A 13,327-nucleotide genomic window follows, 5' to 3' on the forward strand; every position below is an offset into this window, starting at 1 on the left:
GGAAAGATGGCCTAGTTGGCCATCACTGGAAAGAGAGGCCCATTGGACTTGCAAACTTTATATGCCCCAATATAGGGGAATGCCAGGGCCAAAAGAATTGGAATGGGTGGATAGGGAAGTGGGGGGGGGGGTATGGGTACTTTGGGGATAGCATTGGAAATGTAATTGAGGAAAATATGTAATAAAAAAATCAATACAAAAAAAAAAGAACTTATGGGAAGATTAGGAATATGTTGGAACATGGGAAATTTTGGTTTCGGGCAATTGGTAGAAGTTATTCAAAAGTCTGAAGCTTACTCTCCTGCCTCTTGACTGTAAGTCAGTTTTACAAATCTTTTTTTTTTTTTTTGCCTCACACATCAATCAGAGGTCCCTGGGATCACACAAAATCTGTATCAGCTAGCAAGAGTAAAATAAAGCTATACCCGTGTGATGAAGCGACTCTACTAGCAATAGAGTTCAGCATTTTAGGATAACTGTGCATGTGATGTAGGGATCAAAACATGCAAGAACTGCAGTGTCCCTAGAATAAATGCTACTTCCAACAGGTAAACTCCCAAGGTTTGGGAAGACAGAGAGATTCCATCAAGAAGGAAAGAGCCACCACGGCTTTACAGCATTAGAATCCCTTTCATTCAAGGTGAAAGTTAATCGCTACTTTAAGTTCGTTATGGTGAGACTAGTTCTCGAAAATTATTCTCGCCTCAACAAGCCTACTTAATGTTGCTCTTTGCTGTACCAAAGTAAACATGAATAAATCATATGATCATAGAGCCTATCATTTTATCATGAAGACAGGGATAATGGGTGCCTAATTTGAAATGCACTGTAAAGTCCTTGATAGGCTGCAGGCTTCCAGTTGTGAAAGTGAAGCCTGTTATTTAGAAAATCATCAGATTTGCCCAGTTTACCTATGGAACAAGGGGGCTTCAACTCAACAACTTCTAGCTCATAGCTGTGGGTCGTGGTGTGGCATAATGGGATAACTAAATGTAAGGGATGGAGAAACTTTGGCACCAAATGCTAAATGGATGTGTGAATCATGGAAAATAATCCAAAATCAAATGCATTTGAGGTGCTGCACCGTGAAATTCCACCCCAGCCTTTTGGTCTGAACACACAGCGTGTGCAGAACAAGTACAGTTTGAGCCTGCGCATGCTACATGCCGTGTAGCATCAAGGAGCACCGCCTGTGACGCCTTGGCTCAGATTTGTGCCTGTCATCTGCCACTGACTGCAGTGTTCTTTAGTGCATTCCAAGTTTTCTGCTTTTCTCGAAACATGATGGCTTCATTGTAAGAAACTGAGACTTTAAATTTTTCTTTAAAGATTTATTTATTTTCATTTTACTTATGTGTGTTTTGCCTGCATTGTGCATGAATGTGCCGAACCATGTCTGGTGGCAAGGGAAGTCAGTAGAGGGCAATGGATCTCCTGGAACTGAAGGTACACAGCTTCAGGTAATCCGCCATGCAGGTGCTGAGAACCAAACCTGGGTCTTCTGTAAAGACAAGTGCTCATTACTGCTGGGCCATCTCTCCATCTCCAGAACAAAAACTTTGATGGTTTCCTTCTGTGATTGTTTAGATGAGAAATGTCCTCCAGAGGGTCTGATAGTTGAGTCCTTGGTTATCGGTAGATGATACTCTGGGGGTGGGGGAGGTTAAGAGGCCGGGTACTGCTAGAGGAAGTATGTCCCATGCGGGTTGGCTTTGAGGGCTACTTCCTGTTAGCTCTCTGCTTCCTGCTTTGGCTGCCCTATCTATTGACTGCTGGCAAGTTTCCCCACTCTGATGGACTCTTATCCCTCTGAAAACAAAACCCAAATCAAATCTTCCTTTCACAAGTTCCCTAGTCATGGTGTTTTGCAAGTTGCTTGGTCAGGATGTTTTATCTCAGGAACTGAAAAGTAATCAACATCCATCGCTCAGCAAGGAGGAAGCAAGTCAGCTGACCTTGGTGTCGCGCTGTGGCGTTGCCCGTTTGATTTTTAAAACTACTGTTCTAGTTGCATGCTGAGTTTCATTATCTATATTGAGAGAATCTGAGTTTAGATCTGGATCAGGATTGACAACAGTTCCTGAAATGGCCCTAAATTCACTTTTGACATCTTATACTGCACATTAACTTGAAGAAACATTCACAGGACTGACAGTTAAATTGTGGAAATATCCACCAATCCTGAAAAATGCTGACATTGTTTTACGTCCTGTTTATACTCAGTCACTATGTAAGTATGCAATAATAAGCAAGCACATGAATTTTATTAGTATGATAATTTGTTTTCATATTAATAAATGACATCAGTAAATCTGTGTTTCCATAACGAATTTATATACCTATGTATCCAGGGCTGCATAAAAATATTCCAGGATGAAAAATCACAAGGGCAAAAGCTTGAAGAAGCTCTGTTCTGAATGGTGTTCTATAAAACTTCAGTAATGTAATTTTTTACCAAAATGTTATGATGTGCGTGTGTGTGTGTGTAAAGTTTGGAGGATTTTAAACTGTAGATGAAGGAAGTGCCACTCTTACCAAGTGCCATTCAATGCAAATGTTAATGGTGAGGGGTGACAGGGAGGGAGCATTATCTCATAAGGCACTGTTGATGCCTTTATAGATGTCCCAAGCAAGAATTATTTAATTATTTAGCTGTATTCATACGACTAGAGATTCCGAGTAAATTTACAGTACATAGATGTTAACCATTTATTCCCCATTTAATAGAGAAATAAGCCTAAGAATACTAAAACACTGAAGTGGTTTTGCCCTCACTTCACAATATTAACTCAAAGTACTAGTAGTCATTCGAAAATGTCCATCAATTGTCAACTCAATCAGCCACGGAGCCGAATGACGCCTTTATACCATGACATGTGACAATGAAAACTCACAGGGTCTGAAATAAAATCTTAGGCAGGGTATGATTTTTAATTGGCTGGAGTACTGAAATATTCTGTTAAGCCTGAGTAGACCTGGGTTCCATTTATTGTCTGAGTAATGGACAGGACGGAAATGTGGAAGAACGCATGCTGCTTGAGCGATACCTGTAGACGTGCAGAGATTGGTTGCTGTGAGCTGCACTTTCCTCCAGGATGCAGTTCCCCTTCCTTACTAAACATCCCTTTGTGACGCTCACAGTGTCAGCCAAACAGAAGCAGCCGCACAGCTAAGCAGTCAAGGCAGGCGAGCAGAGTTTCCATTTACACTGGGCTGTGTTCCAAAACGACTGTCAAATATACAAACTTCAACTAATACGCGTGCGTTATATTGGTAAGGACTATCTGAGGCAGAGCGTCCATCAGTTTTGGGATAAATTGAGGGTAAGGAGCATGTGGAAAAATAAATGCATGTTTAGACTATTTTAGTTGCCTGCCCAGGATGTCTGTGTTAAAATGATTTTTGTTTTATAGTTCCGGTTATCTAATTCTATTTATCTAATTTGTTTTGCTCGAAATAATGACGAACTGTTTGTTTTAGACACGAAGAGCAAAGAAATCCCTACCAGGGGTACTATGAAGGCCTCCCTGAGGTGCTTCTGGGCCCAGTAAGTTACAAGTGCCCCTAATTTTTCTTCTATGTGCCTGGTGAAACGCGGCACAAATGAAAATGTCTGCTCTATTTATACCTAAAGGTTAGAGACCTGAGGTGGCAGAGTCACAAGTCAGTGATGTTAGGCACCATGCTGTTGCCTGTCCTTTATACTTTTCTTTGTAGGTCTGGCTTCTGGGAACTATTAGCTTCCCGTGACTGTTCTATGTAGTTTCCCCTTTCAGCAAAACTGAAGGGCATCTCAGAGGACAGCCACCGACCCTTGGCTACAGTCAATGCCAAGAACTGAGTCAAGTCAGTGCAGGAGCTGGGTCAGGCTGTACAGTGGGACTGGAGCAGGACCCAGCAGGCCTTCTCTGTGATTCCCTGGCATTAACGGACCTTTTGGGGGACAGATATTCTTCATTTTTATTTTTTGAGTACAGAAGAGTTTATGAAAATATTATTTACACAAACTTCTCTACACATACTAGAACTTTAGTTGTTGTTGGTTTGTTTGTTTTTTTCTTTTTTTTTTTTTTTTGTTTTGGTTTGTGATAACTGCCATATTTAAAACAAGCTTAGAGTGAAACTTATAAAGAAAATTATACTTAAATCACATCACTCTGTGTGTGTGTGTGTGTGTGTGTGTGTGTGTGTATTAGCTTCAGTGTTGCAGGCATTTAAGACACAGTCTAGAGATGTACAAAGGAGATGTCTGCTAGAAACCGACTGCCTAACTCCCAGAGCCCCAAAGGCCACGATAAAAGTCTGGCAGATTCCGAGTCTGGACAGAGGCCGCATTTCTCCCTCCAGAACCGTGCTTCGCTTGTACCCTCCAGGGAAGGCGAGCACTGTGTCCTCACTTGGCAGAAGTAAGAATGCCAGCGGCCCAATAGCTGCATGAAGCCTTGATCCCAGGGCTGCTCACTCGCGATCCCACCACCCGATGAAAGCCCTAGTGCGCACTGCTGCCATGCTGACTACTATGTCCCCGTCCCTTCATATGAACAAAAGCACAGCAGGCAAAATGGCACACAATGCTGTTTTACAAAGTAAGGTTTGGTTCTATAATGATGTTACGGCATGGCACTTGGGTCATCTCATGTTGTGCCAGTCTGTTTTAATAACGTGAAAAACACACACAAAAGGTTGCTTTTTCAAACATTGCGGTTTTCATTACAAAAATGGCTCTGCCCTAGAGCCTGAACTATTTACAAGTATTTTCCATTCGGATATAGAGTCTGGAGCCAATGCTACTGTTGGCTCCAGTGAGCCTACTATTTACATATCGATCTTACTTAGCAATGTAAGGCATTGGTTGAGAATACTGGCCATAATCCTAAAAACGTTTCCAAGGTGGCCATTTACCTCAATGACCACAGAAGAGCCTTAGACACTCAGGAATACCTGCCCTTACATAATTCCCTGTTTCGAATATCCATATGTGTGTGTGTGCATGGATACATATGAATACATCTATACATATGAATATATTCATATTCACACATATTCATATATGTGCATATATTGAATATACATATGGATATATTCACAATATACATATGAATATATCCACATGTATATTCAATATCTGTGTGTACATATGAACATATATGTGTGCACATATGTATCCATAGGAATGTATTCATATGAATACTAAATGTAAGTGTATATATGTATATTGAATATACATATGAGTATATTCATCTATATTCATGCACACACACACACACACACACACACACACATATATATATATATATATATATATATACACATACATATATATGGATATGAATGTTCTTTTTGTTATTTTGGCCAGTCTAGTGAAGCATGAAACATTTAAGAACAAAGGAAGATTCTAAGGTAAATAAACGAGAACTCCCCTATAAAACACTACCCAGTGGTTTCTGTGTAACTCCATCTGATAATTGCTTTTACCTTTTTGATTGGTTATCTTCTGAGAGCTGAGAAAGTCACATTTTAATTGCAATGCATGAAGCAAACATGTCTCAGTCTCCTTTCCTGCTGCTGTGATGAAGGCTGTGACCGATGCAGCTTAGGGGAGCAGGTGTGCATTCTGGCTCACGGCTCCAAGTGCAGCCCACCATGGTGGGTGGTCAAAGCAGTAAGAACTTCGCATAGAGGGTCAACCTACACCCACAGTCAAGATCAGCTGACCTTCTCCATGACCACCCACTCCAAGGTCCCTGTCCAGGAAGAGTCCTGCCCAGAGTCAAGATGGGTCTTTGTGCATCAGTGAAAAATTCAGTCAACTGCCCACAGAAATCCCCAGAGGCCCATGACTCAGGTGATTTCTCTTCTACAATGCCCATGATTTTCTAGTATGGGGCATGGACACACGAGGGAGAGCCGATCCTGCAGGACAAATGAACACAGAAGACAGGGGATGGGTGGAGGGTGGGGGTTACAACCTTTTCCCCCAGCTCACTTGGGCATCGCTATACCACATTCCACAAGTAGCCTGTGCTAACAATGAACAGAGCCGTTGAGGACGCCAGAAGGCGAGCAGAGTTCTGTGAGGTTACAGATAAAGGCCCTGGTTCCCAAACTTTGGCTTACACTCAGCATCAAATTTGTTAACCGACTTCTCTTTCTCACGCTCTGATTCCAAAAACCTGAGTGTAGATATTTCTGAAAACTTTCACCCACCAAGTGAGGACCGAAAGGCTACACCCTGTGATTCAGGAGCACCTGGAGAGGAGACGGGACTCACTGGGGCTTTCTGGCAGCCAGCATCGCTCCTGGTCAATGAGGAATCCCCTGTCTCAGAGGAATGAGGGAGAGAAAGCTAGAACAGGACATTTGACATCATTCTCTGGCCTCTACACCTGTACCCCTATATGTTCACACTCCGTACATACACACACTCACACTCTTACTTACAAAAATCACTAACTGTTGTAGACTATAATTCATTATCTTCTGAGTATATATCACGGAGGCTATTAAGTAGAGACAAGGCCTAAAAGAAAAGCGGATTAATAAAAAAAAATGTGAAAATGCTGAATAGAACATTCACTTTTAAAAAATGAAACTTAAAACACGTGTATGTTTGAAATGCCATCATAAATATTGGTGTATCTTAGCAAACAGGATTACATTTCTAAACAGATTAAATATTTCTAGAAGCATGCCCTCCCCCTGTGGGGAACCCTAGGAAACAAAAATAGACACCAGATCCAGGCTCTTACTATGACCAGCTACTAAATCTATGTTATTAACCAAGGCGCAATAAAAACAATCAGTACACATACATTTCCTCAATGGATTATTTTTCTCGTGTGAGTGGTATGTGTTACTTGAAACCTGATGGTGTAGGAAATAATCGCTATATGAGCCTCGGATCCAGTACCTGCATGTCTTCCGTGGCAAGTCATTATTGCGTGTAATTAATGTTCTCCCCACAGCACAGTGGCCAGATTACCCTCCACACAGACGCTAACATGTCCCCCAGGGGCCAACACACTCATGTTTTTTTTCCTTAGGCTCCTTGCAGCTTTACTATGTCTCTCTATCTCCATTTTATTGTGTCATATCTAATAGAGAGATGCTAATGGTTTTACGATATCTGCCTCTTTAAGTTCAGGGAGAAAGAGAGAGCTGTTACAGTAGACTGTTCCAACTTTTCAGTTTCTATTGAGCAACAACAACCCGAAAGCAATAAAGGCAAGATTCCAGAAATAAGCAGTTCTGGCATTTGAAATTGGATAGCATTCCAAGTGTCATGATGAAATCCCGTAGCCCAGGACCCAAAGTATCTCTGTCCAGAGTATCCACACGGTACCTCTACTTGTTGCTCTGCTGGCATTAGAGTGAGTATGTTCAACTATAGCAGGAATGTCAGCAGGCCAGGCCACCTCTAGTAAACGGGGTGGGGGTGGGGGGTACAAAGCCGCAAAAGCATCTCCTGCAAGAGGCCCTAATTGAAGACTGCCTGATAGACCAAGGATTGATGAAGCAGTAATGCCAGCCAATCGAGAACAGCTATTTAGAAGAGGTGTTTTCTTGGGACCAATGGGGGCACAGGTGGAGGGATTAAAGGAGCTTGCAGCAGCAGTGTTCAGATGGGCTTGCTGTGGCATTTCTCAACTGCTCCCAGAGTCTGAGTCAGTTGACTCTGCGCCACCTCACCTCCAATCCCCAAGGGGAAGTAAGGTCAGGCATCAAGTAGTCCAGGGCACAGGCAAAATTCAACTACCATTAACCCTGCTTAATGGTGCTCACACATGCAAGAGAAGTGGCGCTGGTGGTTTAAAGCCCACCAAAGAGGAGCGGCAATGAGCTTATTAGAGGTGACAAGGCGAAAAATTATATGAGAAGTGTAGGTAGAGGAAACGCCGATCAATACAACTGTTGGTTTAAAGCATCTACTGGGGCCTGGAAATGCATCCCCCGTGGATATGCAGTGAACACTGGCAGCAAGTTTCATCGATTCTTTCATTTTCCTCTGAAAGCAGCTCTTGCTTTAGGAAAATACGTCAGGCATTTTAGTGACACACAATAGTTAAGTGGGACCTCCATGACTATTAGAAAGGAATACTACACCACATAAAAGAAGAAGAAAGAAGAAATTACCAACAGTCCGAAGTCAAGAGGCAAAGACTTGAGATAAGGAACTGAAAAAGGATAACTGAGGCAGAAAACAAAACAAAACAAAACAACTGTGTGGAGGGCCTCATTCCTCAAAAGCCAGTATTTTAAATATTGCAAATAAAAATTTGCAGAAGCACCAGAATTAAAAGTTGACTTAACATCTTAATACACAATGCAATGCTTTGTCTAGGGAAGAATCAACTGTCGGGAAGAAACAAATGAGAATATTCACTTTGTAAAAGTTTTTCTGAAAGAGTGTTCTAATCTGTATCACAACCACAAGACACTCTCGTTTCTTTCCTGGCCATGATGGATGAGAAGACCTCCCTAATAGACTGTAGATCTATGCCAATACTTTCTATCGGTTGCACGGTGCTTTGGTCTGTAAAACAGTAACAAGGACCTCCTCCTCACCGGGCTCCCGTACTTTTTAATGAAATAAGATATGGGAAGCCCTTGAAGCATGGCTGGTAAACGGTTATGTAATTAACATCTAGCATTAATTTTAGAAATTAATAAGAAAAATATGAGCGTTGCACCCATCGTCCCTATCGTTAGTGAAAACAGAGGTAACCCCGGAGTCCTGGCCAACCACAGAAAAACAATCAACTTATCAAGTGAATAAATTCATTGGATAAATGATTGTCCGAAAGCTTACACTTTGACATCATGGACTACTGAGTCAAATAAAGCAAGTGTTTACTTTACATACTTTACCAATTAAATCAGATATTTCACATGCTGAGTTTAAGGGGCAGGGTCCTAGACGAGCATTTAAAACCACAGAAAAACAAAGGCAGTAACCCAGTCCTTGTGTTTAGCAGACTTCTGTACCTGTCCACGTGTTTCCAATGGTATGTGAAGTGTCCGCCTCCTCTCTGCACTTAACCAAGGTCAGTCTGATCTCTTAGCTTCACTAGCACCTGACAGCTCCATGCCTAGACAGACAGACAGACAGACAGACAGACAGACATATGTATGAATGTTCTAAAGTTCTAGGACAAACACATTTTTTTCAACAACTTTAGAAGTTGACTTACAGCTATGCACGTGTTCCCTGTTGATGGCGCAGTCTAGAACACATGGAAGCACACTGATGCAGCTGCCTTAAAGACAGCAGACGACACACTCTTTCACCCCCAAAGGATGAATAATTTGTCATCTGCTGTTCAAGACAGATGTGTTCTCTGTAGGTCATTTTGACACTTAGTTTTACTTCGGATTTTATTCATAACTGGTGAATATAATGTTTAGGAAATTGTACTGTTATGGGAGAGATGGAGGTAAAAGGGGGCTCATTTCCCCAGGCCTCTCAGCAGATTACTTCCCTGAGAACCCTTAACTATTTCCTGGTTCACACTGATTTCAGGTGTATGAGGAGGGTCAGCATGCTATCAGCCTCTTCCCTGCCCTGGGGTAACTGCTGAGATAGTGACTCTCAGGGACTCTGATGGGGATCTCGCCTTGCTGAGTATTTATTCCCTCTGCCTCTGTGTGTGTGTGTGTGTGTGTGTGTGTGTGATCTGCCTTACGTGGCAATGGGGATGAGAAGGCAGGAGACGCGTAGGAGGCACTTATCTGTTATCAGTGATCCTGTTGTTATATAGTTTGCACTTTGATGTGGACAGCTATATGTCATGGTCAATGATCAGGCTCCTCTTTGTGGTAGCTTTTAAATGTGCTTCTTGTGCACAATTACTTCAATCTGGAGAAAAAGGAATTCCCCTAAAATTGTCCCTTGAAATATCCAAATGTGACCACTAACTCTGAAGCTAAATGAAAACTTCACCCTGAATTTTTAGGGTTTTGTTTGTTTGGTTGGTTGGGTTTTTGGCAGCATTGATATTCATAGCTGAGTACCCTCCTATATGCTCTCCAAACCATAAATGTTTACATGTCAGAAAGATGCATATTATTGGGGATTCAGTATGTTGTTTCTGAATAATAATATTCAGATTAAATGATTAAATAAATCATTTATTGATTAAAGATATTATTCACTTTCTCAAAACAAACCAAGAAATGGGCTTCCCTAACTTCTGAAAATGAGCAGGCTGGGCTCTGAGAGTTGATAAATAGATTTTAGTCAAATGGCTTAGTTGCTGAGTCAAAAATCCGATGGAGAGCTATGTGTTCATTCTTAGTCTCTGATCAAAGAGGCAACATAACAGACATAGAGAAAATGGTATAACCATGAAAGAGTATACCACAGAATTTGACAGACCACAGAGAGCCAAGTTCTAGATTTACCAACAGCTTTCCTCACAGACCACAGAGAGATGAGTTCTAGATTTACCAACAGCTTGCCTCAGAGACATAATTGTTTCTCATGTGGGCATTTTAACTCATATGAGAATATACTAAGAAGATATTCCCTATTCTGTTTACAGTCATCACTGAAAAGCTAAAATAGTATTAAGAAGAACGTGGTATGGGGGAAAAGATCACATTCTCTAGCTTTAAGTGTATCAAAAGCTTTCTCAAACTCTTTACTCTGTTCAGACATCCTCTGGTACCCACCACAAAAGGGTCTTGGGCCCCCCCTGGCTCCCGCTGTCCCTTACGAGGAAGCTGAGATTCTGGTTTTACTGTCAGGCCATAATGCTCTTTGAATTGTTTGTTTTTGTAAGCTCTAATATGTTAGAACATCTGTAAATTTCCTACCTTTCCTTCAAATGCTTCCTTTTAATTTTTTTTAGATAATTGTTAATTTTACTTTATGTGTATGTGGGTATGTGCCTGAGTGTATGTATGTATGTATGTGCACTGCATGCACACAGGGCCCACAGACGTCAGAAGAGAACGTCCGATCCTCTGAATCTGGAGTTGCAGACAGTTGTGAGATGCTAAGTGGTACCAGGAAGCCAATCCAGCTCCTCTGAAAGAGCAGTAAGTACTCTTAAGCCCTGATCATCTCTACAGATCAAAACACTCCCTCCAAATAACAAGCGAAGCTTACCATCCTTGATAACCATGCAATAGACATCCATTGCTAGGCTCTTGTTTTAAACATTTCTTAAGGGCTGTTTCTTCAACATCATCTTCAAAACCACTGAAGCACTGAATATGTGTAGATACTAATAAACATATTTTGAGATTAACAGTCTAAATCTAGAGAGCTCCTCCAAAGAGATATTTCATCTTGGCAAAATATTTCACCCCAGGCATTGCTTATCTCATATATAGCACAAGTGTAAAAAACGGTGCTTCTAAGGGTTTTAGAAATCATGGATAAAGCACAATAATCCATCTGACATACAGAAGTGCTCAAAAACCTATCTTTATTCATGTTATCGATCATATTTTTCCCTAACAACTTCATTGGTCTCATATCTCTAAGCCCAGCTATTACACTCATGCATGAACACACACACACACACATTTATAGCCCCAATCTCATTAATATACAAAAGACAAAAATTTGTATTGGTTATTGTCTTATTTGGGGTTAATATTGCTGCAACCAAGCACCATAACCAAAAGATCAAGTTGGAGAGGAAAGGGCTTATTTAGCTTACGTGAGTGTTCATGAGTGAAGGAAGCCAGGGCAGGAACTCTAACAGTGCAGGATCCTAGAGGCAGGAGCTGATGCAGAGGCCATGAAGGCTACTGCTTACTGGCTCATTTCCCCTGACTTGTTCAGCCTGCTTTCTTATAGAGCCCAGGACTACCAGTTTAGGAATGGCTCCACCCACAATGGGCAGGGCCTTCCTCTACAATCACTAATTGAGAAAATGCCCTGCAGCAGCATTTTGTGGAGGCATTTCCTCAATTGAGGCTCCTTCCTCTCTGATCACTCCATCTGGGGTCAAGCTGACAAAAAAAAAAAAAAAAAAAAAAAAAAACCAGTCAGAACCCTTACCTAGTTTCCAACTGAAATCACAATTTAAAGTCAAGTTTCCTTCATCCTGCCCAGTGAATTCTTCACCTGCTAATTCATTCCCCTGAAGCCACAGACAGGAAAACGTGCAGTTCTGTGATCATACAGCAGAGCTTTACAAAGTAGATCCTACGTATACTTTGATTTTCTGCTTCCTGGCCTTCCTAATTCACCACACTAGATTATACTGATGGCCAAATACGTCATGAGCAGCAGTTCAAATTGTTTAAATAAGTACCATTATCACTGAAGTCATCTGTGTGTTTCTGGGCTTTCTTAAACTTTGGTGCCTCAAGAATGCAGTGCTTATGAAATGGAGCCCAGCCAACTCACAGGAGAAGCAGACAGGAAAACTGAGAACCTTAACTAGACAGAGGAAACGAAAGGCTTGTAAACTGTCACCATAGATACACAGTTGTCCACTCGACCAAGAAAGAGATTTGCTTTATTGGTCCAGGAAAACTGAGTAAACACCTCAGAAGAACAGAGGGGATTTAGTCATAATTGGAACCACCCTTAAAATAATCGGCTCCCTTCCCGAGTATCCTTGAAACAAATGAGTGTGGTTTACTGAAGATGCTGAAGTATGCCATGCATGCTCCTGGAAACACGAGGGTGCTCTCTAAATTTCCCAAAGTCCCACAATCCACCAAAGGGACACAGAGGACATAAACTTACACATCATTATCCCTGACATCAGAAATCCACTGTGTGTGGAGGAAAAAAAAAAAAAGTCTTACAGAGGCTACTGTCGCTGCAGACTTAAAGCAAATACATTCAAAAAGCAGTGTCACTAAAAGTTAGAAATCTCTGACCTATCCTGAGTGAGGGAAAATTTGAATGTAGAGTCTAAGCTCATCTCTGAAGGTAAAATTGAGACTAGGGATAGAAATCCTAGACAACAACGGCATTTCAGAACAAAGGGGTAGCATGAACCAAGACATGATGCTGAGGGCAGAATGAGTCTGAGGAAGGCACAGAAACAGTTCAGTTCAGTTTTTGTTTGATGACAGTAAGATCTGAGCCAGGAACGCTGTTTCAAATCATATCCTTTGGGGACACAGGTAGTGGGAATTACCATTATTATTATTACTCTGCAGTGAGGTGGTCTGCCCCAGGAAGAGTATCTTAACGGTGCGTGTGTTTTAGATGTACATCACCCACAACTTAAAAAAAAAAAAGGGCTGGAGAGATAGCTCAGTGGTTAAGAGCATGGACTGCTCTTCCAAAGGTCCTGAGTTCAAATCCCAGCAACCACATGGTGGCTCACAACCATCCGTAATGAGATCTGATGCC

General features: G+C 41.6%; 1 protein-coding gene across 4 annotated transcripts in view; it reads right to left on the reverse strand.

Annotated features, from left to right (window-relative positions):
- Slc16a7 (solute carrier family 16 member 7) overlaps nucleotides 1–13,327 on the reverse strand; it is a 157,810-nt gene that overhangs the window by 137,026 nt on the left and 7,457 nt on the right. For 2 of the 4 annotated variants that reach the window (XM_021174687.2, XM_021174686.2), the window contains exon 2: nucleotides 8,986–9,089. The exons of 1 other annotated variant lie outside the window; for it this stretch is intronic. The gene's annotated coding sequence lies outside the window, so the exon portion shown is untranslated. Of the gene's footprint in view, nucleotides 1–8,985; nucleotides 9,090–11,669; nucleotides 11,688–13,327 lie in introns of those variants that run through there. One more of the 4 variants, XM_029482307.1, reaches the window with a different exon arrangement.

Source organism: Mus caroli, chromosome 10 (assembly GCF_900094665.2).
Source record: "Mus caroli chromosome 10, CAROLI_EIJ_v1.1, whole genome shotgun sequence".
In the NCBI taxonomy this organism is placed as follows: domain Eukaryota; kingdom Metazoa; phylum Chordata; class Mammalia; order Rodentia; family Muridae; genus Mus; species Mus caroli.